The sequence below is a fragment of the Nannospalax galili genome, unplaced genomic scaffold (assembly GCF_000622305.1).
Source record: "Nannospalax galili isolate Female #2095 unplaced genomic scaffold, S.galili_v1.0 scaffold452, whole genome shotgun sequence".
In the NCBI taxonomy this organism is placed as follows: Eukaryota; Metazoa; Chordata; class Mammalia; order Rodentia; family Spalacidae; genus Nannospalax; species Nannospalax galili.
The window spans coordinates 1987488-2013721 of NW_008333659.1; the positions used below are offsets into that span (position 1 = coordinate 1987488).

The 26234-nt window shown below is 35.0% G+C and overlaps 1 protein-coding gene and 1 pseudogene across 6 annotated transcripts in view; one reads left to right on the forward strand and one right to left on the reverse strand.

The window, feature by feature from the left end:
• Dgkb (diacylglycerol kinase beta) overlaps positions 1–26234 on the reverse strand; it is a 772948-nt gene that overhangs the window by 272797 nt on the left and 473917 nt on the right. The window lies entirely within an intron of this gene.
• Positions 2864–2962, forward strand: LOC115069491 (annotated as a pseudogene).

Genomic DNA, 26234 nt, shown 5'->3' on the forward strand with positions numbered 1-26234 from the left:
AGATGCATCTTAGCTCTGGAAATTGTTATTGAATATGTCAATGCTGTTGTAATGAAATACTTCTTCTAATTATATGGTTATTAAATAAATAATTAAAAGTATGTATGTTGTTTTTGATGCCTTCTTATTAATCAAAAAATTTGAACTCTATGGAGATTTCATGAAAAACTACCCAACTTTCCCCTAGTTATTCATGTGCAGCATTAAGGGAACTCAAAGAGCTCCTTCCATCTTTATGATCTTCACAATCGAAGAACTCTCTTGAGCTAAATCATCTATGTGTTTTGTTTTGTGGCAGGTATGTATGTTGTTTTTGATGCCTTCTTATTAATCAAAAAATTTGAACTCTATGGAGATTTCATGAAAAACTACCCAACTTTCCCCTAGTTATTCATGTGCAGCATTAAGGGAACTCAAAGAGCTCCTTCCATCTTTATGATCTTCACAATCGAAGAACTCTCTTGAGCTAAATCATCTATGTGTTTTGTTTTGTGGCAGGATATCTTTGTTTAGCCCAGGCTGACCACAACTTCCTTCTACTGTGTCAACCTGGAACTGTCTTTGTTTCTGCATTTTATTTGATAGTATGTTCTTAAGATTCTATTTTTCTCACAAGATTATCATATATTTTCTTTAGCCTTTAAAAAATTTCTCTGTTAACACATTTTCATGATTAATCTTGTGATTGTCATGCATAATACTTGGTCACTAAAATGCTTTTCACTATTAAAGGTGCTATAGTTAAAATTGATTCTTTACAAGTTAATAATAGGGATGGTAATAAAAATACAAAGGTGACTAATGTGAGCATTCTTTCTGTTTTCTATGTCTTCAGTGTACTCTTAAGTTGTTGGCATGTATCATCTCACTAAATTCCCAGGATAAGCCACTGAGATTTGTTATATTCTTATGGGGAGTGTTGATTCAGGATAAAATGGCTGATGTAATAATACAGGTAATTAACAATGCTGGACCCAAATTCTTTTCTGAAGATTATGGCCATATCTTAAAATCAGGCTCCCCTTATCACTCTACTTCAGGATAATGCTATGAGTTGGTTAAATTTAATGTTCTAACAGAAGCAGAATAGCTGATTTAAGCTATACATGGGAAAGTCTACAGTTAAGATCCCAGATTTCTAGATTATACAAAATATGAAAATATGTCATTTTTTTATTCAAAATATATTTTTGCTATTCTAGACATATATTTTTAATGACACATTGATTAATTGTGCGGTGTAAGATAAAACATATTGGCCTATCTTTAAAACAACTCTCAAAAAGCATAATGCTATTTATCTTTTGAAATTCTCAATAAAATGTTAATTACATGAAAATTAATAAAATTATATGACATTTACGAATTTTTAAGTAGTCTCCCTACCAGTGGAAACAAAACTTGTAGTTTCTAGAAAACAGGTTTTCAAATATCATCTGGCCTGTAATTAGTAGCAAACAACATAAAAAAGACAGTGAATCTAGTTCCAATTAGATCTTCTTATTTAACTATATAATTACTGCTTACTAGTTTATAAAGTTGGTTTTGATGTAGTTTAAAATGCTTGCCTGTAGCTTTATAAACCTTAACTTATGAGACTGATTTAATATAAAATTAGACAAAAAATTCAGGAGCACTTCTACATAAAAAGTTAACTGAAATCATTGACATTTCACACAATGATGATTACATTAAAACTATTGACTCACAGTTAACATTTAGAATGACTCTAACCTTTTAATTTAGTATGTAGCAGTACATTGAAACTAAAACTCCTAATCTCCTTCCCACCAATCTTCCTCTCCCATGCTCCTTTTCTCTTAGGAAACTAGCTCTGTTATTGTTGCTCAGGCCCAAAATCTTCAACTTTTTATAGTCTAATTCTCTCTCACATTCTACATAAAAATCAATCAGTAAATTTCATCAGTAGTAATTTAAAATGTATCCAGAATTCAGTCATATTTTCATTAGTCTCTCCACCATCTGCTTAGTGCAACTAGCATCATTCCTTGTTAAGACGTGGTTAAGAGTCTTTGAACTGGTCTCAGCTCTTAAATGCTTTTGCTCAGATACTGAAGCATTCATGCAGTGGCCAGAGTCGTGCCTGATCATTTTGCCAAGTCATGCTATTTAGTAGCATCTACTCTTGAGAACTCCCCTGAGGTCAAATGGAACCTGGACTTTTGCTTCTTATTCAACCTCATTCTGATGCTCCAATTTTCTTTGTAGTTGATCTACTCCTATTTTTGTTTGCTAATTTTTGTTTACACGACTGGGTCTCTTGTAGTTCAGGCTGGCCTTGGACTCATAGCCCTCCTGTCTCCAACTACAAGTGATAGGATCACAGGTTTCCACTACTGAACTGATTCTATCCTGCTTTAGAAATATAGACAAAGCTGTGGAACTTTATGTCTGTTCTACCCTTCATTCAAATTATTGTGCCTTTAGCTTTCTGCCTGCAAAATCCCTTCCATTCTTTGTGTGTGTGTGTGTGCGTGTGTGTGTGTGTGTGTGTGTTTGTGTGCATTTGAGAGAGAGTCTGGAAGTCCTTATGTAGACCAAGCTGTTCTTGATTTCACAGGGATCCTCTTGAATCTCTTCCTTAGCCCCTCAAGTGTTGAATTGAAAGTGTGCACCACTATGCTTGGCTCCCTTCCATTTTTTTACATGGCCTTCTTAAGGAAGAGCTGATATCACCACGCCAAAGTCGGGGCATCTGTTGGGGAAGAGCTAATGTCCCGTATCAACCAAAGATGAGGTGTATGCTCACTATCTAAATATTATAGGCTGTCTTTGTGCTTACTTACCAAGTCTGTTATGAATCAATACTTATTTCAAGCCTAAGAAATATAAGAATTTGTAATTGCTTCAGTAGCACATATACTAAAATTGGAGTGACACGGAGATTAGCATGGCCCCTGAGCAAGGATGACACACAAATTATGAAGCATTCCACATTAGAAAAAAAATACAAGAAAATTGTACATAGGATAACATTAGCCATAAATAATCTAGCCTAGAAATTATTTAGACCAGAGTTGAAACCTTCTACAATATCAGTGATTTTTATAGTTTATTTGCTATATTTACTCTTCTTCATAATAAACTGAAAACTTCTTTTGTTCAATATTGATCATTGATTTTTAAATTAAAATCCTTATAAAATATATACTAGTGTATAACTTGAATTTATTTCCATCACAGTATAAAGCATATTCATTTGGAATCTTTGCAATGTACTTTTCTATATTTAATTTTTAAAATTTCATTCATGAGTATTGTATTTACATTATTTTCACCAATCCCTGTTCCCCCTCCAACTCCTACCATGCTCCCCCATCCTTCTACACCCTCTGTGTACACACACACACACACACACACACACACACACACCCCGAGTCCATTCAGTGCTGCTCCTCTATACCTTTGTATAGAGCTGCCTAGTTGGGATTAGATAATTTCTCAGAGAGCCAGCCACCAGAGAAAATTGATTCTCCCTCCTTCAGCATCAATTTGTTTGGAGGTGGGACACTGAACTTTTCCTCATCTATCTTGGCATGTGAACTGGTTTTGTCATTGCACAGATCTAATTAAATGACCTTCACACTGTGGGGATTTAATTGGTGCAGCCCCCCTATCATAACTACACGGCATTAACTAGCAACATGTGTCCCTCTGGCTCTTAAAATATTTCTATTCCACGCTGAGTGTGGTGGCATACACCTTTGATCCCAGCCCTTGAGAGGCAGAAGCATGTGGCTCTCTGCAAGATTGAGGCTGGCCGGCCTTGTTCACTTTGCGATTTCTAGGTGGGCTGTGACTAGGGAGACCCTGTCAAAACAAAATTTTTGAAAAAATATTTTAAAAATATTTCTATTCCTTCTTCTTGATATTCCCTGTTCTTTAGGTGTAGAGGTTAGGTGTCATGGCTAAGCACCTCACAGTCACTTATTCTCTGTAGTTTGAACAGTTGTCTAATTTTGTAATACTCTCTATCTGTTAGAATGAGAAGCTTCTTGATGAGTGGTGAGAGGTACATGTGCCTTTAAATGTAGGGATACAGATTTAGAATACAGTAAGAAATTACATTGTTCTAGGAAAATGGAAGAAGTAGGTTCTTCTTTAGGGCCCATGGCCTCTCAGATCATGAACTTGGCCATGTTTTATAGGACTATGCATGCATTCCCTCCTACTGAGTGGTTCTTATGTCTAATTAGACAGCTGTTGATTACCCCCAAAATAAAAGTCACAGGTATTTAGATTACTGAAATTCAACCAATTTTTACTATCAAACTCTTTATTGTTTTGCTTTGTTTTCTAAATCCACAAATAAATCACTTTTGTGGCTATAGCTAAAAATACATTAATTAATCGAAGCTTGAGTATTTGCTTCTAGGAGGCAGTTTTATGTATAGTCAAAATGAATTTCATGAAGTACAGGAGCCAAATTACTGACAGGGCTGAGCAAAACTGGTTCTGTTGACTGATGGTAATACAAGGTTATTATAAGGGAAGTTTGTTAACTGTGCTTGAAAGATATGATAGAGTTCAGAAATCTACAAACTACAATGAGTGTGTACATGCGACATTTAAGTACAAAAATCAAACTATATGTGTTTTTACTAGCTTTTTATTGAATGAATTTTGCTATATTCATATTGTGTAATTTGATGGCATTTAGATTCCCACCCCATCTGCACCTCCCATTATTGCCCCTTGCCCAATTTAATATATATATGAATGCCTATAGAGTCTAATTTGAGGCTCTCCAGTGTAGAGATTCACTCTTTGGGGACTCTGAAGTCAGCACCAGCTTGATTTCTCCTTGTTGTTCTACAGCTCATGTATGCAGTATCTTCAGCAATAGGATCTTATCATCCAGTTCAAGTGGGTAACCAAGATATGGGCATGATGAGTATTGTCTAAGGGTCAATGGTGAATATATGTGTATTCTTGTTGTTTTATTTTGTCTTTGAGACAGGGCCTCACTATATAGCTCCAGATGGCCTTGAACCTACTATGGAAAACATCCCAGGCTGGCCTAGATTTCACAGAGATCCACTTGCCTCTGCCTCTGGAGTGTTGATATTAAAGCCATGCACCACTATCTCTGGCTCCTATATGTATTTTTGATTTATTTAAATATTTCACTCATGATGCAGACAGGACATAAATCATAATCTGCCAATTTATCATTCTTTTGAATTTTATACAGACACTAAAGTAGGGGTTGTTTCCTGAATGCAGTTAGTCATTAATATTATTCATCAAATCAAAATTCGCATCATGAATGAGAATTCACATTTATGGACTGAATTTGAAATTTCAAATTTCATCCACTAACAATAATTTATATGACACACTGTACCAACTCTCTAACACATTGACTCAGCAGATTATATACCAATCTAAGATGATTCTAAAGCTTCATTTTACATATATACAATAATAAATGCACTTAGTTACTGAAGGTTGTTACTATATCTGTCTAAGGCAGCCTATTTAAATATCCACATCTAACAAATTAATGCTTTCATATTTGTAAATCATTTTTATTCTAACACATGCGTGTTTTAGAGAACTTTATAGTTTTAATTGAAGGATTATTTGTTTTATTCACATCCTATCACAGCTATCTGAGAATCTGCATTTATTTTGTAATCACAGCCCTTCTATAGACTATTCTACCTCTAGATTTATTCTCAGTTTTCCACAGAGGTGTATGTCTATGCAGTATGGTTGAACCCAAAGAGTTTTCTTCTTAAGTATCATTTCCCCATGGCTGGTTTCCTGATGTGATTTTGCCTGCACAGTTGCTCTCTTGGGTCTCTGGCCATCTTGTAATTAGGATTTTCTTATTCTTCTGTCTTCTAATATGTCCCCTGGAGCCAAAAAGCATTGCAAAATTCTTCCACATTTCTTACTTGAGTACTTGGTTGACTTAGTCCTTTTGCTGTCCAACGTCGTGGAGCCAGACTCCTCCAGACTACCAACCCAACTTTTGAGACATCATCTGCCCTATTTTTTTAAGCTTCCTTATACCTCACAATTTTATTATCCTCTAGTGTGATGTCACTTTACATTTTAGTGTTGTAGTATGCAATATTTGTTTTGAATATAGAAACTTTCTGCCTTGGTAAGTTAAAAAGCTGGTGAGTGTTAGTAACTTATTTCATTCAAGTTAATACTTGTATAGACAAAACTGAGATGGCTGGACAGAAATCTAACCTACTTTGCTTCCAGATTGTGATACCATTTCATGAACCAAAGAAACAATGTGATACCTGTTGCATAATAGATTTTGTAAATTCCTATCAAATGACATTAAGTGATTGCTTCCTTTGAGACAGCTATCTAAGTGTCTTAGTGTCTAATTTTTATCCATAATTATTATTTTTTAAATTTCATGGTGATTAGTCATTAAGTATTAAATCCTCACAAAATTTTAAATAGTTTCAGGATTCAATAGAGTAATCAAATTAATAAACTTATATTATTATAGAACTACTAAACTTCAGAAATGTATTCATATTAATTTATATGAGATTTCTCATAAAATTACAGCAAAGCAAAAGAAATACTAAACTCACACAAAACAGAAAGAAAGGCCTTTGAATATTCAGTGTAGCATTGTACAAGATATAGCACAATCATTCTTGTTCTCAAGTAGCTTGAAGCTAAAGAAACCAGAACTAAGGAGGAACTATATTTATATGTGTTAGTATAAATGTATGTTTTGCAATGTCTTGACATTTGTTAGCTGTGAAGTATGTGCCAGGCATGTTTCAGTGGAAAATAAAAGTGCTTGCCCAGAAACATAAAAACAATGATGCCTCTTCCCCTAATATTTACATAGTTTATAGATGCTGATAAAGAATAAACCTCAAAGTAGTGTCATCTACTCAAACAAAATTCCTGACTGACAAAATTTCTGACAGATAATGGATTCTTACTGAAAAGTATAGAAATTGCTAGTTTTAAATCAAAGACATTTCCTTTCCTGATTCCGATAGCTTGTTGCCACATCACTCCTATAAAAGGATTGTCTCATAACACTTAGAACTGATCCCATGACTACAGAGATAGATCAGTTGCTAAAGTATTTATCTTGCAAGCACAAAGACCTCCATTTGATCTCTGGCATCCACATAAAAATATTGCACATGATAGTCTGCATTCATTATCTTAGTGCTGGGGAGGTTGACTCTGACAGATCCCTGGGGCTCCTTGACTAGGCATCCTAGTCTACTCACAGACATAGACACACAGATAAACAGACACAAAGACACACACACACACACAAACACACACACACATACACACACACTGATCCAGTTTGCATAAAGGACACTGAAGAGGAATAGATGACCTTTCCCAAGAGCCAGAGGTAGGTAGAGCTCTGTGAGATTGAGACCAGTCTGGTCTACATAGCCAGTTCGAGGCCAGCTAGGGCTATAGAAAGACCCTGCCTCAAAATAACAGCAAAAAGGGCCACATACTCAAGCACACTCTGTATTGTCAGAAAAAGAAAGGAGAGAGAGAGAGAGAGAGAGAGAGAGAGAGAGAGGAGAGTTCTAAAAAGCACCCACATACAGAGTCCAAATGGGGCATGTTTACTTAGGGCTCCAGTGGTGCCATCGGTTATATTGTGATACTTATACAGATTTCTCATCTTTAGGGACATATTTCCACAGGCCCAAATTTCTAGTTCTGTCCCCTGTTTATCAATTGTTACACTTTGACTTCTTGGCTTGGTCTGTAATCCCACACTCTTTCTGACCAGTGACTTTCCATTCCCCTCTAATCTTGCAGCTCCCTTTAAAATACATAGACAGAAAACTGGCTTTTAAGCATCAACCCATTAATCATAAGCCTAAAGCCAAGGGCATCCAGGTATGGTTTCCTCCTCTGACCCCTCCACCTCCATTCCTGTCCTTATTAACACCCTTCATTCCCCTAAGTTCATTCTTTCCTCTCTGTCCTTCTTCCTTCTCTCTGTTTCAAGTTGCTTGAGACCTCTATTGTCTACAACAAAATGACACACTGCACATACATCACAGTAAGATGGGAGGAAGAAGGGGATATGAAACCCAAGAAAATATACACCAGGGAAGGAAATCAATAGTGAATGGAAGGCACAGTAATGTTGACACATGGAAAGATCATGGATTATTACATGCTGTGGTGATAGCTCTGAGTCCTTTTTGAAAAAAAAAAAAAAGACAAAACAAAACTTATTCTTCCACGTGCCAAAAACTGATTTGCTAAGTACTGGGAAAGACAGCCTCTTTGTTGGCGTTCACAGCTGCATCTAGTGAGAAGCTGCCATGTATTGGCTGGCTGCTAAGGATTAAAAGACTTCTCTTCATCAGATGTATAGGATTAACGCATCTCTCAGCTCTCACCAGAGATGCTTCCTTATGTAGCAGATGATGATTAACACAGAGAATCACAAGTGGTCAATGAGCAGAGAATAAGAGCCTGTAGCCTGTAGAGTGCTTATCTGAATTGGACACCAACTATATCCTAATTCTGCCTCCCAAAGCCCAGGGATCATAGCAGAAGAGGGGGCCAAGAAAATTGTAAGAGTTAGAAGTGGGGATGTCACCAGGAAACAGTTTTCCAGGCAGCTGGTCAGTTACTCATATGAATTCACAGCAATGGGAACAGTATGCACAAGTCACACCTAAGCTCAAGCAACACAGAAGTTCGAGCATAGATGTGAGTAAGAAACCCCATCTCTGCCTGAGGAAGTACTGACAATCAATGGCTGCTGGGAGGGGAGAGTCAGTCTTGTTTAAGGGTGGGATTCTTGATAGTTTGGCCAGTCTCCAGTGGATGAATCCACACCAAAGAACATTTGGGGACAAAAATTTGACTCTATTGACTTTGAATTCAGGTAGATGGTATTGCAGGGGGGTGGTTTGCAAATACAGGAGGGGGTCTAAATATGATCAAAATATACTTCATGAAATTTTCAAAATTTCAATTTAAAAAGAAAAGAATTAAAATTTAATTTAAAAAGACAACCTTTTAAATTTTCTCTTGATTGTCATTACTCTTGATTGTCATCTCTTCAAAACTTAATTGAAATTCAGTTCTTCTCAGTGGTATTATCTCAATCAATTTGTACGTGCAAAGATACTTATTAGAATCATTCCAATCCCCCCTTACTGTGTGCCTATTGGCTCTTTAGTCTCTCCAGCAAAGACGTGATAAAATGAAAGCAGCTATAAAATGTCCTATAAGAATATCGTTTGAATTATGCAGTATGATTCACTGAAAAAAAATTCGGCTTGCATAGAAGATTACATAAGATATTTAAAACTTATGCTTTTGCAGAGGAAATGCTCAATAAACTTTCTATTTTTCTCTCTTAAACTCTGAAGAAAATAAGAAAATTGGGTCATTAAATACAAAACTTATGCTTGCAGAGGAAATGCTCAATAAACTTTCTATTTTTCTCTCTTAAACTCTGAAGAAAATAAGAAAATTGGGTCATTAAATACAAATAAGCAATTAAAACTTCTGTTTACCATGTTTATAAGATAGTTATCTCTGACTCAAAGATTTCTTCACTTATTTTAATTGGACCAAAAATATTAAAGCTGGGTGAACAAACAATGTAACAGTGCTGAGTTTTCTTTATTTTTGACCTCTAAATATTATATTTCTTGTGTTCAGCGGAAAAATTGATCACCAGTTCTCTGAATAATTCCATGTCTAATTTTACACTATGAATATGTTGCCTTACATAGTAAAGGGGCCTTTGTATATGTGACTAAACATAGGATTTGAGGATGAGAGAGAGATTATTGAATCTCATTGGACTCAAGATAATCACAGGAGTCCTGAAAAGTGGAATTCAGAAGACTGCTAGAGGGAGGTGAGACTATGTAAGAAATTAGAGTTTTTCTGTGTGATGAACCAGATGGCAGTGACTTGTCTCAAAGATAGAGGAGAGGCACTGTGTTAGAAAGGCATGGAAATGGGTCACCTTGGTCCACAGAGATGGACCAAGTAAAGGTGCTTTCCACACAAGCCTGGAGACCTAAGATCCAGTTTTACATGGCATACCTTCCCCACTCATAATAATAATGCTCATTACAAAGCAAATGCATTGTCACAAGAGAACCTAGAAAAGAATACAGCTATGTAGCGTGCCTTGATTTTAACCCTGTGAGATCATGTCAGTCACTGACCTGCAGGATTCTAAGATAAATTCAGCAAATATGTGTATTGTTTGAAGACAGTAATTTCAAGTAATTTGCTAAAGCAGCAAAAGAAAACTTTCCTTACTCTTGGGAAGGCTCCCTAGTAGAAGGCCAGTATTTAGATTTGAGTGCAGGAATTAAAGCATCTCAGTCCCATGGGAAGACAAAGAAGAGGCTGGGAAACCAGTGAGAACAGGATATTAATCATGGAAATGAAATAATGAAGTGTTAATTTACACCAGCACTTGAAGAAACATCTACATCACCATCTCCCCACTCTGAGTTAGTTTTGTCAAGACTGTTGTCCTTCTCTCCCCCAATTCCCTTAAAATTTATAATATACCAGGAAAGCTATATTGCTGCCAAGTCTATAAAACAATCACATGGAGAAATGGAAAAATTTATTTCCTTCCCTCTGCTTTGTTATTGCTTACATGGTTTTTTGGTCTAATACTAACACGGCTCTTCACCAGGATTTTAACTCCCTTTTCAGCTGCCATCCAAATTAATTTTGTCTTCATATTTCTCAGAAAATAAGTATTGTTCTCACTTCCAATTTATTACCATGGATTGCTTATTGCACTGCATAGAAAGACTGTATGATGACTGAATACTTTGGATAAAAATATAATAAAAGAAATCCCTGAGTGCTTGGCACATGACAAAGGTTAGGGTAAGAATGAAGTATTGAATTGAATAAATGAACACCATTATGAATTCATTCAGTTTAAGAGTCCTGCTGCTTGGATGGTGCCACCCACCATGCAGGTGGGTCTTCCAACTGCAATTACTCTAAGTAGCTAAACCTTCACTGATCTGTCAAGAGGCTACCCTAATCTAGATAATTCCTTACAGGCATACTCTTGGATCAATACAATTATCATACAGCCTAAACTCAATAGCTTCATCCCATTTTGTTCAGTGTCTGATATTATGAAAATTATTTAACTAATTCTCAGTTATCTCCTCTGTGAGAACAAGGTTTTCTTAACCTTGCAAGGTGACGTGGTTATACTAAGTGAACATGAAGAATTCTGGCAAGAAAGCAGAAAAGCAAACATTAAATAATTGTTATTTAATATTTTTATTGAAGAGTCAATACATTAATAAAGAATGCTCTGGAAGAGTTCCCAGCATCATATTCAATGTCTTAACACCTTTGATGTTGTTTTATTCATGTCTCTTCTCATATAAGTTTGCTGTTGTGCAACAACAGTTTGCACAAGAATAAAATTGTTGATTGTACTGCATGAAAATTTAATTTCTTTTATCAATCATAAATCATACTAAAAATAGCTTTCATGTGTTATTTATAAAAGTTATCCTTAGAAATATGTTCTGTTATCCCAATAATTATGTTTATGCTTGAAGTTTAGTAGGTATTAAGGTAACATTTCTTTACTAATGTAGAGGCCGAATTTTTTTTCTAACAGATTATGAATTACAATGTTATTTTTGCTCATTTCTGTTGACTGTCAACTAGACACACTAAAGAATTACCTGGGCAGAATCGTAATGAGGGATTACCTAGACCACATTGGTCTCTGGACAAGTCTGTGGGGGATTGTCTTGATTGTTAAGTAATGTACAAAGACACAGCCCATTTTAGGTAGTAACATTTCATGCACTGGGCCATGCACCGTGTAAGGAGAGAGAGAGTCAGCTGTATACTAAGCAAGTAAACAGGCATCCATGTATTTATCCTTTCTCTGCTCTTGGCTGTGAGTGAGATGCTGTAAGTTCCTGCATTAACTTACCTCATACAATGGATTGGAACCTGCTGAACAAAGCCTGTTCTCTCCTAAGTTGCTTTTTGACAGCAACAGAAATGAAACTAGAAATGTATCAAAGGAAAGTTCAGTAATTTTTTTTCTAAACAAAATACTTCAAAGAGAATTCAACACCTAACTTTCTCTCTTAACTGTCTTTGTATATTTGCTAAAAAGTGTACACATCTACAGTGAGCCTAAATCACTGGTTATGCAAGATGAATAAGTTGCAGAAGATGTGTCCCCATGACTAGCAATGATGTCTTGTACACTTAAAATTTATTGAGAGTCGATCTCATGTAAAGCACCCTTACCACAATAGAATAATAAAAAATTGTGAGGAACTATTGACAATCGATAGGTGCTGGGAACATGTCAGTTTCTTTAAGGATGTGATGCTAAATAGGTTATCCAGGCTCAAGTTGGTGGACCCACACTGAAGGACATTTGGGGACACAAATTTGACTCATTAGTGAATCATATATGACAGAGTAGCTAAAATCCTGTGGGGGGACTATAAATGGGGTATACATAAGGGAGTCTAAATAGATCAAATTATTTGCATGAACTTTGCAGAAATTCAACAAAAAAATTAAAATAAAATAAATTATAGAATTTTAATTAAATTTTAATTACTGATAGCAATGGCTACTTTTTTTTAAACACAGAGTCATACTTAGCCCAGGTTGGAGTTAAATTTGTGGCCATCTTCCTGGTTGTTTCCTAACTTTTAGGATTACAGATAAGAGCCACCACCCCGTTTCCCCCACATATTTACTTTTTAATATTTTTTAAATTAAAATGTAATATCTACATTATTAAATGTTGTTTTACTGTCTATTTCACTTTCAATCATTTTCTCCTGTTTCATTGGCAAGATGCATAAATATTTCTAACCACAAAGTCCATTAAAGATAGTCCACTCTTAGCTCAAATTCTAAGAACCTGATCTTTGTTTTAATTAGTGAATTTGCAATGTTTTATTGCTAGAAGTACTGGAACTGGAACTGGAAGGAGACCACTCTCTTCAAAAATATTTTAATAAACCCCAGAGTGGAATTACTTAGGTAAACTACTGAAAGTTGCATCATTACTAGTGTGATTCCATAGTATCCATAATTGACTCAATTAATTTCAACTTCTTTAATGAACTTACATGAATTGACATTTGGGCCTTTCTTTTTCTTTTGGGGGTTTCTTTTTGATTATTTATGTGTTTTAGCAAGAAAGAATGGCTAACTCAGCAAACTATAAATTTTGTGTTTTGTACACAAAATATTTTTCTGGAAACCAAGACTTAATGATTTATGAAGATGCATTTCACTTTTAATATATGAAGGAACTGGAACACTTATAAGAGAACAAATAGGTCCAGAAAAGCTGTAATAATTAAAAATTAAACTGGAGTTATTATTTGGTAACCAATTCCAGGAGAGTAAAGATTCAATATTTTCTTCATTCAGGAAAGGATGATTAAAATAAACTGACTTTGATCATTCTAAACTCTTCCTGCTTTATATTTATATATTATGAATGTTTTATATTTGTAGTTTCTTATACTCTTCCTTATTAGCTTATTGGTCTCTGGGTTAGAAAAATAAAACTAAATACAAACAAATGTACAGTATTGACTCAAAAAGAATAAGCTCCAGTCTTGAAAGACAGCTACACATGTTCTTCAAACTTTCTTATTAGAGATCATTCACTAACCACGTGTGATTACATGGCCAGATTTATTTAATTGATCTATTATTTTGAGTGCATACCTCCTAAATATGTTTTCAATAAAGATAATTGTGTTAATTTGCATCTTGAAAGGGAATCAGCATTGTCTCAATATTTGCTTCAGTTATTTAAAAATATTTTCAATGATTTATCATGAGATTTTAAAAGTTAATTCTTCAATCTGTAACCCCCAAACTTACCTCCAAGGTAAGTTCTTCAGAGGAAATGATTATGGGTATGTGCCTTAGAGAATTTCAGGGGAAAGATTTTACAGACATTTGATTGCTCTTTAAGTAACTGAAAAATAAGAAAGAAAGTAAAAGTGAGAATCTCCTTAGTGTAGGAATGAGAAAATTGCAAAATCAATTAATCAATGCGTCCATCTTTTCTTGTAGGGTCAGAGAATGACTAAAATCATTAATCTGCCATAGTACTAGATGGCAAAATCTTATTGACAACATTGAAGTTTGGGAAATGTTGAAGTTACTAACAAGATCTTTTTTTCACCTGTGAACACCTACCTTAAATCAAATGGAGACTCAGGGACAGTAGGACAAGTTAATTCGAATTTGACAGATTGTTGATTCACATTGTCAGTATAACCCTAGAACAGTCAGGATTAAGACACCAGAGCTGGATTTTCTGCCTCGTTATCAGGTTGTATAGGTTGTCACTGCTTCTCTCTGGAACTGATGGAGCTGCAGGTTAGTGGGTCAAAAGAGCAAAAGCAGGCTGGATTTTTAACCATTCTATGAAGTCAGTGACATTTGAAAAAAGACTGAGTAGAGAAAGCCTGAGACACACTTTGTTATGTTTGTACTGGAGTTCTGGAGTTCTAAAAAGAAAAAGAAAAGGACGAAAAACTCAAATGCAGACCCTCTCATTAAAGGGATATTATTAACCCAGACTTTTATTATGTGTTTATTGAGAACAATTTGCTGCCCCAAACCTCTGTACAGTTAAGGTAATAATTTAGACAAAAACTGAAGGAAAAGCGCCGTTCATCTTCCTTTCTGGAGGACAGAGGTTGGAACACGGTGAGATTTCAATGAACTGCACTTACGAGTGGCTGTGAATTATAGATGACAGCATAGTTAGATACCTTATTCTATCTCAAATTAGAGCCAGACACTGTGAAGTAAGATGTCCTTAAGCAATCTTAGTAAATGCTGGCAGCAAGAATAGGTTTCAATCCAGTACAATATTCTTTTAAGAAACAGATAATTAAGTATCACCTAATTATCTTCTTTTTACCTCTCAAAAGATTAACACTTCCATGTTTTAAAATCTAAAGTAATAGAAAAAAATATAGTGACCTGGATATACTCTCTAACGTTTAAGTTTATAATATTTTTTAACATTTCAAGCCTATATTATTATAAAAATTATGTAATAATGAGGAAGTTCTAATTTTTAAATACATTTTTAGCCTCTTTCCAAGGCAAGAGTATCTTGTAGACAGCATATACAGATGAGAATCAACCAAGATGTCCTTAGGGAAAACAAAGGGAAAGACTGCCGAAGGACACTGGCTTTCTTTTTTTTTTTAAGCACAGGTGCTAATCTCCAAACTGTCCTCTTTACATTTTGCCTACACTAGATTCATTTATGTTATGAGCTAATATATTTTCAGTGTTAATTATCTTTCAGTTAAGATAACGCAGGTCCTTATGGCATTTGTAAATGTAAATTTTCAGTATAATGGAAGTAAAATGGTTTATTTCTATTGATATTAAATATGATAAGCTTCTCTATATTTTGAATGCAATGACTATAAATGTATAAAAACAATGAATTTCCTTTATATACTAATAAGCACAATAATAAATAAACAAATACAAAAATAAATCAAACTGAGGCATCTTCCTCTCCCCTGTCCATGAGGCCAGCTATATCAGTAGGCCATGCACGTCTGTGGATTCACGCCTGAGTCTGTGGATTCATGTCTGTGGATTCATGCTTTTTCATGCTTTCACAATGTACTTATAAAGCTTGGAAATGTATGAAAGTGTTTGCAAGTTTTAAAGATTTTTTTTCTTTTTTCTTTTTTCTTTTTCTTTTTCTTTTTTTTTTTTTTTTGCATTTGGGTTTTTGAAATGCGGGCTTAGCAGATGTAACTCAACTTTTTCTATTGCTAGGACTGAATGATGTCACTGAATTTGCTCCCAATCTCTTTACCCATCCAGGATGGATGACAGAGTAAGGTGATGATAATTCACACTGAAGCTTAAATCATGCAGTGCTGGCCATTCTTACAAGTCTCTAATGTGTCTAATGTGAGTGATCCTCTATGAGTAATTGTCAGGAATGTGATTAATGGGCTTTTGCATATGCCCACCTTTGAATTTATTTGTGTTGACAAGATGTAGTTGAGAATGTTCATGCCAATGTTTACATACAATAGGAGACACTTAATATTTACACTGCTCTTCACCCATTCCAACAGGTGGCATTGCTATTGTGAATGTTTACTTTATTTTTCCTTAACTGAAAGTATAAGGATTGTTTCTTTTTTTAAATTTTTATAAAAACTTTAGTGAGAATTTCACACATGCACATAAGGTGTTTTGATAAAATCCATACCCACTCCCTCCCTTCCAACATTCCCCCCCCTCTGAAGAGGTAACCCTAAAACCTTTTAAGGATTAGTTACAGGCTCCCAAATACCTTTGACAATTTTTGGCCTTGGAACAGAGTATGTTGCCAACAGGCCCAAGGACATTTTGACTTTTAGCCAAGAAACTTGCTGCATTTCTTTGGGGCCTTTTTACCGTAACTGCCTAGCCAATTCCTACCTCCTATTCTTATCACGCCATCCTCTGAAGAGGTTACCCAAATTGCCAATAGGGAATAAGGACTGAGCTCTCTGGCTTCTTCCATGCTGAACAGGGACACACGGTGAAGCAATTAGAGTACCCCTTCACTGGGTCTATCTAAAAGACTATCAAATTGTATAACTTGTGTCTCTAAGGGGAGAAGAAAGTCCTTGAATCATGAATGGGAGATGTGAAGGAGAAGTAAAGGCAAGAGTAATTAGCATTACAAGTTCTAGACAGGGAACTAGAAAAAAGTCAGAACAGGGCAACTTTCAAATGTTCATATGAGAGTCGGTTGGAGTTTCTTGACAAGGGCTTCCAAAAGCATCCTTCTCTTGGGTTCTTCCTCATTTTTCTTTTGTCTTCAAAGGCTGGAGAGTGGCTGGATACTCAGTTGAGGGTCCATGACCCTGCTTGCCCCTCCTTTAATGAATGAGCACAACCGTCGACAAGCCCAACTGTGCCTATGTTTAGCGATGAGGCTCAGCCGAAGTGGTGATGATGGTAGTTATTTCTTGAAGAAGGGACTGCTGTATATCATCATCTTATTAAAAAGACCTGGAATTTAAAAGGATTTGGTGCTGGGATCCACATATGAGGGAGAACATACGTCGTTTATTTTTCTGAGTCTGTGTTACTTCACTTAGTAAAACAGTTGTTTCTTGAACATTCTATTTTTTTTTTCTTGGAACTCCACCTTTTCGCTGTTTTTTGTCCCTTTTAATACTAGGTGGACTGTCTTCCTCTTCTATTCAAAACCTTTCCTACGTAAACACTAACTCTTTTTCAGTTGCAGATCCTGTACAGCTCTTCTCTCTCTCTTTTTTTTTTTGTCTTCCCACAGCTTGTTTTCCTCTTTAGATTTGGTCTTTATTGACCCACAAAAACCAGTTCTGTTTATCTTCTTCCCTCAAGCTGCTCACCCTCCTCCCCTCTCTCCATACATCTCTACAGCTTTGTCCTCTAAAACTTTCCATGGTTTGCCTTTAGAAAATCTTTCTCATTCTGGACTCAAAAATTATTCTCCCATATTTTATTCTAAAAAATATTAAAGTTTTGTTTGACATCTTAGGACTTCAGTGCAGTAATTATTTTGTGTGAGAGTTTTTTAAAAAAATAAACTATGAATTTGGTATCATTCCTAAAATTTTAAAAATGCTTCCAACTTTCATCATATATTAGACTCATTAAAAACTAAAACTATTATTCATATTGACTCATCTTTTAGTCCCAAAGTGTTAAGAATTTAAATCAACAATCAATATTGTGCCAGGCATAATGGTAGATGCTTTTAAATCTCAGCACCAGGGAGGCAGAGGCAGGCAGATCTCTGTGAGACAGAAGCCAGCCTGTTCTACGTAGTGAGTACAGGCGAGCTGGGGCTTCAGGGAGACCCTGTTTCAAAAAGACAAAAGAAATCAATATTGAATATTATCTGCTCTCTTTAAATAGCATTTTTATAAAGCATTTTTTGATATATTTCTTCTTTTTTTTTGCTTTTTTTTTTTTCCCATAAATTGTATATAAAAGGCCAGGAACTGTATGTGGAGAAGACATCTCAACTCTGCTCCAGGTCAGCCACCAAGAAGGGTTGGGTGTCTTTCAGGGCCTTGAGGAGCAGGTCCTTACAGGTCAGGTTCCAGGCTGGAGCAAAGCTGAAGAGCTTCCTCATCTTGTTTGGACTGGTGGTCTCCGCATGCACTGCCTGGTACTGTTCCTCGGTTTGCACCTTGCCACGCCGGGCTTCCAGGATCCATCAATGTCTGTGACCCGGGTGATGAGTGTTTGCCAGTGCTGGTCCACAAAGTGTGGTGCTGCTCTGCCTGCCATCTGAGGTGGGGCAGCTGCGACAGATCCAGATTCCTTGTGATATTATTTCTCCTCCTCCTCCTCCTCCTCCTCCTCCTCCTTCTTCTTCTTCTTCTTCTTCTTCTTCTTCTTCTTCATCTTTTTGAAGCAGTGTCTCCCTGTAACCCCAGCTGTCCTGGAACTCACTATATAGACCAGGCTGGCCTTGACCTCACAGAGATCCACCTGCTTCTGCCTCCCAAGTGCTGGGACTGATATTTTTTCTTTAATTAAAATCCAACACCTTATGGTGTAGTAGACTTAAGCAAAAATGTGTGCAGGCATCTAGAATATTTTGAGCTTTGTCTTATTCTTCAATAAATTTTAATTTATTTGTAGTCTTTAACAATTTCATATATGTACATATTGTTTATTAGTTTTACCTCCTTCCCTCCCTTGCCCCCTCTCACTCATGCTGAACCCCTTCTTCCCAAGGCACCTTCCTAGTTTCATGTGCTTGTTTTGTTTCATTTCATTTTGAGTGAGTTTAACTAGGGTTTCACTTATGAACATGGGTCATGGTTTCTTTCCTGGCATGTAGGCAACTTAACAGTGACTTCTCCAATAAAGAAAATGAATCCTCCCCCCCAGCAAACAGTTACTGCTCATCACTCGTCAGGGAGGGTTGAGCCCCTTGTGCACCTTTCCCATCAGTAATGGAATGTTGACTGGCCCCAACTTGCACTGGTCTTTTACAGTTAGCCACAGCTACTCTGAGTTCATGAGTCTAATAGCCTTGTCATGTACACTGTCAACATCCACACTGTCATCTCCACATTACTTGCTTCTAGAATCTAATCACTCACTCCTCTGCTTAATATTTCTTCCCATTCTTTGCCTCATGTGTTTCTCTATATTAAATCCCAGAATACTAATTTCAGTTGTGTTTATTATGTTGTTCCTCCTTTGAGAGTTTAATTTTCAAATTTCAATAATACATTTTACATTATAGACACTGGATTTGGATTGTTTTATAAACAAATTGATCTTTTAAAAAGTAGCCCTATTCCATTTACAAGCTTTACATATCTAGAGGGCCTTATTTTATATCTAAGTGCTAAGTTTAATTTTAAAAATTCTCACTGCTTTTTTCATTTTCAATTATGACTTATTCATCGGGGCTTTTCCTGTTTTGATTAAGTCCTGAGTTGAGAGAGACAGTCTTCAGATATAATGTGCTGTAGACTCTGCCACATGAACATTGGTGGAATCAATCTGGAATTGCATTAAAATGAATTCTTAATTTGTCTTTTCTTCAGACTTCCAATCTCTAACATGAAAACCTGAATTTTTTAGATCTTCATGATCTTTTACTATGCCAACTGAATGAAACATTTTGAACATCAAGCTCTGGAGCAAAAGCCTTCTTGTAGTTGCAAAGTAAAGAGGTTGAAGATTGTCTCAAGTCCTCAGAGGAAGAAGTAGAATGAGCTTATTGAATAATGAAGAGCGTTCCCTAGCAGCTATGATATGAATGGAAGTTACAAATTTTGTTTGTATCCCTGCCTGTGCTGGTTGCTCAAGTCATCAACTTGACACATCTCGAAAGAGAGAATTTCAACTGAGGAATTTCCTCCATCTGTGGCCATGTCTGTGAGGTAATTTCTTAAATGCTAATTGCTATGGGAGGACCCAGTCCACTGTAGGTGGTGCCATTCCTGTGCAGGCTGGGCTGGGCTGTGTTAGAAACTTAGTTGAGCAAGCCAGGCAGAGCAGGCCAGTAAGCAGCCTTCCTCCATGGTCTCTGCTTCAGTTCCTGCCTCCAGGTTCTTGACTTGAGTTCCTGCCTTATCTTCCTTTGATGACGGCCTGTGATGTGGAAATATAAGGTGACGTCTTTCCTCCACAAATTGCTTTTGGTTAGTCTTTTATCACAGCATCAGAAAGGAAACTAGGAAATAATATTTGTTTTGGGATTCTATAAAGTCCCTTACTTGAAACATGGTCCTAAGTAGGAAGGAACTTGTTGGGGTGAAGAAGAGTTCATCTGGTAGAGAGGGAGAAAAGAAAGGGAAACGGGGGGGGGACTAAAATTTGGTTAATACCCTATATGAAAATATAAAAGAATAAAAAATAAGTAAAAAAATCCCTAAAATGTTTTTTTATACTTTATCCAACATTTTTGAGTATTTGGTTTGAGATTTTCGGAATATCTACTTATAACAAAATAAAAAGTGAATATCACAGGTAGGTCTTCTAACTTTAAATTTTGGATATGAAATTCATTTTAAAATTCTGGATATTTGAAAATAATTTTACTTTATTTGCTAAAAATGGTCACTTTTCCGATAAATATACATGTCCATTCATATTTCAGTGACTTTTCCAATATTTTTAGTATTATGCCACTTGGATTTTCTAAGTTCTACTTATATCTATGATTCTAATAGTTTAATAATGAATTTTTTCAACAGCATTAACAGAAATTTTCTATAAAATACAATAAAAAAAAAAATGATCATTTTAAATTTTATTTGGTTTTTAGAATGGTATTGTCTTAGTGATAATTGTGTATATGAGTTATTTTCTTGAAAAAGTTATTATGATATAATAACTATCATGTGTGACAAAACATAAAGTGTTCACTACAAGTATTGAATTGTGATTGCCAAGTTCATGAACTATGAAGATAAACAAGAACAAATGCAGTCTCCAAGAATTGCATATTTCACAACATATTTAATCTGCATTCATTTTCAGTTACATTTTAGAAATTGGTATAGTGTACTGTATAGCATTGCACAGTAAAATAAAATATCAACATAATAGGAAACACCTGAATCTTGGTTCATAAACTTCAAACATTTGATATTGATCAGACATTTTCATCTTCATGGGGTCTATGAAAGCAATTCTATTGTTTCACCATTCTACAAACATCTGTGATACAAGCAAGGCAGCTGTTCCATTGTAAGTGCCCCATTAAACTGTGGCTATTAATAGTATATATAAAACCCTCCAATTTCAAGTTGTATTCACGAATGTTGTGCTCTAATTGTGGTATTGAGAAACTATAAATAATAACATTTTACCTCAACTGTAATGCTCAGGACCACAAATGAACACTTCCATTTAGTCATAGCAACAAGTTTTTTTTAAAAAATATTATAATGAAACAAAATTCCTCATCCTTAATTAATAAATAATACTCATATGGCCTAATTCTTGGTATATCTGAGGTTGTCCATTATTTCCCCAACCTCTATTATCACATACTCTAATTCTTCATTTAATGACAATCAAGATAGTTTCTTTGCCTATAATTTCTCACAATATTTTCTGGACGTTACCTGATACAAAATTGTTGCTTCTTGCTTTTACTAGTCTAATAACAAGTGCACAGAGGAGGATTTTTTATTATGGCAAATAATAAAAATCAAGTGAGGAGTAGTTTTGCTTACAAATAACTAAGGTTTTATGAATTATAATGACTTTTATTAATAACTTCTATTGTTCCTGTATATAAATGGTTCCACTTAGAATATTGCAAAATGCATTCAATGGTTTAAAAATGACAACATAGAAACACAAAACACAAAGACAAAGGAAAATAAAACAGATGCACATATGAACTCACAGCAGTTGTGATGTTCACAGCACACACAAGACATGAACAAAGTCAAGCCAGACAAAATCTCAGCATGGAAAGGGAGAGGCGGGCATGGTCTTTCATCCATAGTTGAGGAGCGATTGACAAATGATAGTTGCTGAGAGGGGGAGAGTCAATTCCTTTTAAAAAAGTGACTCCAGGGAGGACCACCATGCTCCAGGGGATGGACACATGTGGGAACCACATAGTCCAGCATAGTCATAGTAAAAAAAAAAAAAGAATAAAGGACATTCCAGTAGGAAAAGAGGAATCTAAATTATCACTGTTTATAGGTAAAATGATCATACATAAAGAAAGCCCTAGATCCTACCATAAAAATATTAGAGCTAACAAATGAGGTCAGTAGTTATAGCATGCAAAGATCATGGACTCTAAATAGGACTCTATAGGTTTGAACAATAACACAGAACAAACAAAGTTGGGTAGGTAGGGAAGGGGGATGGAATTTGGAAGAATTGAAGGGTTTGAATATGACCAACATGCATTTTATGAAATTCACAAAGAAATAATAAAAAATCAGAAAGATTTAAAAATATATAAAATTATCATCTTAATGAATTTTAATACTAAAAACCGGACCATAGGAAACAGAAGCAACAACTACCATTCATTTTATTGAACCCCTACATCATTTGTAATTTCAAAACCAGACAATAATGCAAGATTATTTGCAAGGAATTAGGTATGAACGAATGAATACACAAAGATAGATATACCCAAGTTAATAACCCAGAAAAAAGAACAAAACATGTGAAAGCAACTTCTAGTAATGTCATTCAGCAGGTGATGATTCTGTAGAAATATTTACTAGAAATGAAAATTTGGAAAAAGTGCTAATGCCCCAGTTAAATGTCAAACTCTGCTTAATGTTAATACATAAAATGCTTTTGAGCATTTCAGAAAATACCGATGTAAAAATGTAAAACTAGTCTTTTCTTTATTTACTTCTTAATTCTTACTATTTTCTTTGTAGTACATGGTAATGTTGTGTAGAGTATTCCAGGGGATCCTATGCCCTCTTAGCCTCTGTGAGCATTACACACAAAAGGTGCACATACATAATATAGGCAAAACATTCAAACATAACAATAAACTTTAAAAATCTTTGGAAATGATATCAATTAAAGAGAATTAAACAACTTACTCATGAACAGCAAATGTATCAAAGAATAGTAAAGAAAAATTTAAAGTCCTTGAAAAAATGAAATGCAACATTATATATATATATATATTACAGAAAGGGCAACTTAGTAGTCAGTGTGTGCTCCCAAAACAGCAGAAATATTTCAGTAAACACCCTATCATTGCATCTCAAGGAGCTAGGAAATAAGAAAAACACACACAAAATTCAATAGAAAGAAGTAGTAGAGATCAGAGCAGGTCTCTACTTGTGAAGACTGAAAATAATATGAAAATTCAATGAAACGAAGAGCAGATTCTTTAAAAGATAAACAGGATAACCTTCAGTAGACTAAGACAAACACAAACGAAAAAAACTATTATGAAGAATTATGCTCTAACAAATTTGATAATGTAGGGCCAATGAGATGGTTCAGAGAGCAAGGGGCTTTTTACTAAGTCTGATGACTGAGTTTTATCACTAAATCCATAACATGGTAAAAAGTGAAAACCTACTACTGTAAAGTTGTCCTCTGACTTCCCCACACATGCCAGCACATGTGTGCCCCCATACATGCATGTATACACATATGCACACAAAATAAAAAACAAAATAATTATAAAATAAATAATATTATCTTTAAAAACATTATATAAAAATAGGCAAATTCCTAGATACATGCACACTTTATCAAGATTGAATCATGAAGAAATAGGAAACCTGAACAAGCCAATAATGAGTCACAAGATTATATCAATAGTAAAATGTATCCCAATGAGGAAAGCACAGGACCAGAAAACTTCATAGTCAAGTTCTACTAAACACATAAAGAACTAGTATTGATTTTCAGTAAACTCTCCTAAAAAATATGAAAAGATGTGTGTTCTTCCAAACTCATTTTATGAAGCTAATACCAAAACCAGACAAGGGCACAGCACTGTCAATAAAGAAAGCTGTCGTCCAATATCCCTGCACAACATATATAGTTGAAAAGCGCTTTCACGATACTACTAGTATAGCTAATCCTATATCACATCAGAAAGATTATTCATTTCAATCAAGTAGAATTCATCCCAGGGATTCAAGAAGGGTTCAACATCCACAAATCAATAAACATCACAGCATGTTAACAAATGAAGGATAAAAACTATGCAATTATCTAAATAGATTCAAAAAAGGCATTTAATAAAATTTAACATTCTTTTAGAGTAACAATTTAGGAGAAATTATAAAAGGAACATACTTCAGCATAGTAAAATCAAATATAACAAGCCAACAGCAAGCATCTTGCTGCACATAAGAAGAAGAAAGACTTTTCTCTAAAGCATGAAGAATACAAGGGCTTCTGTAATTTTTATTCAACATTCAGATATTCTAGTAAGCATAGTCATGGTAAAAAAAAAAAAGAATAAAGGACATTCCACTAGGAAAAGAGGAATCTAAATTATCACTGTTTATAGGTAAAATAATCTTACATAAAGAAAGCTCTAGATCGTACCATAAAAATATTAGAGCTAACAAATGAGGTCAGCAGTTACAGCATGCAAAGATCATAAAAGAATGGGAAGCATTCCTTTAGAACTGCAACAAATTATCTACCAAAGAACTCAAGAATTCAACCCCATTTACAATGGTTTAAGAAAAAAATCTTTAATTTTAACCAAAAGAGGAAAGATATATATATACATATATATTATATATGTTATTGTCAAAAAAGTTAAAAGATGCAAAAATTGAAAGGCATGCCAGTTTATGAATTTGGAGAATAAAATTAAACTTTTCATGGCACATGAGACAACCTGCAGATTCAGTGATTCCCTCTTGAGATATCAACTGTGTTAGTCACAAGGTTAAGGAGAAAAATCTTCCAATTTGCATAGAACCACAAAACTGAACAACAAAAAAGCCCCAATTAGCCACAGTCATCTTAAACACAATAAGAAAGTAGAAGGAATTATGCTACCTGACTTAAAGATAGCTTCAAAGCTGCAGTGATCAAAATAACATGGTATTGGCATAGGTAGAGAGACAAAGCCCACTGGAGAAGAATGGAGAGCGTCAATGTCAACCAATTTATTTATAGTCAACTGCTTTAAACAAAGAAGCTAAGGATATTCAATGGAAAAGAATAACTTTTCAATATTTCTTTTCTGTGAAAACTGGATATCCACAGGAGTAAAGCTAGATCCCTGTATCTCAAGCTATTAAAAAAACAAGTGGGAATTAAAGATATAAACTACTAGAAGAAAATTTAGGAAAATCATTGAAAATGGCAAAGATTTTATGGAAAAGATTGCAGAATTACAAGACAAAATACCCTTTCAGCAAAACAATCAACTGTGGAAAGAAAAACTTATTGAATGGGAGAAAAATATCTCTATACTTCCCGTAAGAGGTTAATATATAGAATATACAAAGAATTTAATAACTCAACAGCCAAATAAAAATCATACTAAAAATGGGCACTAGACCTACATAGATATTATTGAAAAAACATATAACCGAGACACAGACGTGAAATACTCATTTTTGATAAACAGAATTCAAAACCACAGTAAGCCATCACCTTACTTCAGGAAGAATAGTTACTATCAAAAAAGCCAAAAGCTGAGAAGCGTTAGTGAGGATAGGGGAGTAACAGATAGATTTCCTGTATACTGTGAATAGGAATGTGAATTAGTACTGCCCTTATGCAGATTCCTTCAAAAAAAGAAAAAGAAAATTACAAATACCATGTGATATAGCAATCCTACTACTGTGTAAGTATTCAAATGTAATGAATTCAGCTGAGTGAAGAGACTTCTGCACCTCCACGTTTATTGCGGTACTATTCACAACAGACAAGAAACGGGAACAACCTGCCTATCCAATGATTAATGGAAAAAGGAAATGTGGAACATATATATTACAGATTTATTCTGTCATAAGAGAATATAATCCCATCATTTGTTACAACTCTGGGCGGTGCTCAGATCATTGTGTTTAATGAATTAGGTTCATCTTAAATTTTTTTAAGTGTATTTTTTAAATTTTATGTGTTTCAGTGTATTGCCTACATGTATATAAGTATACCCTTGTCATGTAATGCCCATGGAGGTTACCAGGGCATTGGATCTCCTGAAACTGGAGTTA